Here is a 2,757-nt window from a genome sequence, read left to right on the forward strand (position 1 = left end):
TCCTGAAGGGAAGATAGAAAACGGGCTGGATTTGGGACAGCCATCTTGAGATAATGACATGGCAGGACAAATGGCATGTGATAGGGATGGGGGAGGGAAGAGTTTAAAGGACCTGGAACATTCACGACATCACAGAGCCACTGCATAAATTCTGCACTGCTGGCCTCCAGACTTATAAGAAAAATTCCCATCCATAAAAGGAGTTCTGTGGATAATAATGTTGCTCACTTGGCTTATAATTTATCAGTTAATGACTGGCTAATCCATCTTGTAGTTAATCACCCAGGTTTATCAACAGTCACATAACAATTAAAAGGAGGTTATGTTTAAATCGATTCTATTTGCATGAGTACAAATGTTTGAGGTAATGTAAAATTAACATCCAAGTAAAGCTGGTGATAAATTAAAATCTTGATGTTTTAATCATTTAGACATAAGTACAGAACTAACATTTAAGTTTCCTAACAATTGTATCCAAACATCTATCAAATTTGAAACAATACAGGATATTAACATAATTACTAGAATTGTTACAAGCCAAATTTGTCTTAATTACAGATATCTGGGTTAAGAGTCAATCTATGACGATCAGCTTTTTTATTTTGGTGGGGTTAACTTTGCGATTTTGGCTTTAATAAATCAGACATAGCATATAATCATGAGAAAATTTTCTGTTCAGAAGGAAACCTGGTATAAAAGAGCCAACTGACTTGAATAATTAATAATGTAGTATTTTTTTTTCCCTCTTAGAAAAATTGTCTCCTTACTCCCTCTGCTGGTTGCTCTCAAAAACAGACTTTTACCTGCTCTCTGAATTTAAATCATTTTCAGGACTTCCGAAAATTTCAAAGAAAATTTACCAAAACTTTAAACTCTTGGTATGAATGATAAAGCATGCAGTGAAGCTGCCTTAACCCTTAATGTCTGGATTTTAAGATATTCAGTCCTTTCCCCATTCAAAAGCAGTCACGGGGTACCTTTTGTTGAAAGATAAACTGGGGTATACTAAAAAGTTTAAGAATTTATGTGAAAAACAAATCTACTTCGATCAGGAGCACCAGCCTGGAAGTGGTCAAGAGCACTCCACCAAGAGGAAGTAGGGAGGAAACTCTTATGGAGAAGACGTGGAAGCAAAGCAAGGAAATCATTTGACTGGGTATAGCTTAAACAATTACTCTATTTGGGAAAGCCTGTTTGGCTGTCTGTGATTGTTTCAAATTGTGTGTGTGTGTGTGTGTGTGTGTGTGTGTGTGTGTGAGAGAGAGAGAGAGAGAGAGAGACATTATATTTAGATTTAGCCAGCTGGACTCAGTTTAGATGGTCCCAATTTTGTTGGCAACATCCAAAGCACCATAGTCAGGAGCGAGTGGAACATACGCCTTCTTCTCTCCATCAAGCATGATCAAGGTGTTGACCTCGGTCACATCAACGTCGTAGAGCATCTTCACAGCCTGTTTGGTCTGGTGCTTGTTGGCCTTGACATCCACAGTGAACACAGGTGTGTTGTCCTCTATTTTCTTCACGGCTGACTCAGTAGGCAGGGGGATCTTAATGATGGCATAGTGATCAAGCTTGTTTCTCCCTGGGGCACTCTTTCGAGGGTATTTGGGCTGCCTTCGGAGATGCAGAGTCTTGGGTCCTCCGAATGTAGGTGATGTGCGGATCTTCCTTTTTTGTGACTGTGGACACCTTTCAACACCACTTTCTTGGCCTTCAAAGCCTTGGCTTTGGCTTAAGCTTTGGGAGGGGCACAGGCTTCCTTCTTAGCTTTCGGCACCATCTTCATAAAAGGGACTTTCAAGGCTCATTTCCAGGGCCTTGCAGAGCAGAGTCTCAACGAAAACTCGAAAACTCACGATGCTTTTTGTTCCATTGTTTCGACTTCTTACCCTTGCGGCCTTGACAGGCTGAGGTTTTGGTTTGCTCGCATGCGCAGATGAGGCATTAAAACCACCTCAGCCTAATGGCCTGTTTAATTAATTGAATACCACGATGCTTCAGATTCTGTTTTAGACTAGGTCGGGATTCAGTGGTGATCCAGAAAGCTCATATGCCAGTGGGAACGACAGACAGAAGTTGAGTAAGTAAGGAAACAAAATACCTAGAAATTGTAATAGAAATGATCAAGGAGTCAAAATAGGGAATAAGAACATCCAGTAAGGCAAGACCTTTTTTCCTAAGGAATGAAATTTTCATTTATTTATTTATTTTTAATTCATTAATTTATTTATTTTAATAAACATATAATGTATTTTTATCCCCAGGGGTACAGGTCTATGAATTGCCAGGTTTACACATTTCACAGCACTCATCATAGCACATACCCTCCCCAATGTCCATATCCCCACCACCCTCTCCCGTCCCCCCTCCCCCCAGCAACCCTCAGTCTGTTTTTTGAGATTGAGTCTTTTATGGTTTGTCTCCCTCCCAATCCCATCTTCTTTCATTTTTTTTCCTACCCCCCAGCCCCCCCACATTGCATCTCCACTTCCTCATATCAGGGAGATCATATGATAGTTGTCTTTCTCCAATTGACTTATTTCGCTAAGCATAATGCCCTCTAGTTCCATCCACGTCGTCGCAAATGGCAAAATTTCATTTCTTTTGATGGCTGCATAGTATTCCATTGTGTATAGATACCACATCTTCTTTATCCATTCATCTGTTAATGGACATCTAGGTTCTTTCCATAGTTTGGCTGTTGTGGACATTGCTGCTATAAACATTCGGGTGCATGTGCCCCTTCGGAGCACCACG

General features: G+C 40.4%; 1 pseudogene across 1 annotated transcript; it reads right to left on the reverse strand.

Moving 5' to 3' along the window:
* Positions 1–1,313: 1,313 nt before the first annotated feature.
* On the reverse strand, positions 1,314–1,780 carry LOC308342412 (large ribosomal subunit protein uL23-like; annotated as a pseudogene). The gene has a single exon. The product of its transcript is annotated as a large ribosomal subunit protein uL23-like (transcript).
* Between the last annotated feature and the right edge of the window lie 977 nt (positions 1,781–2,757).

The sequence above is a fragment of the Martes martes genome (genome assembly GCF_963455335.1).
Source record: "Martes martes genome assembly, chromosome: 4".
In the NCBI taxonomy this organism is placed as follows: Eukaryota; Metazoa; Chordata; class Mammalia; order Carnivora; family Mustelidae; genus Martes; species Martes martes.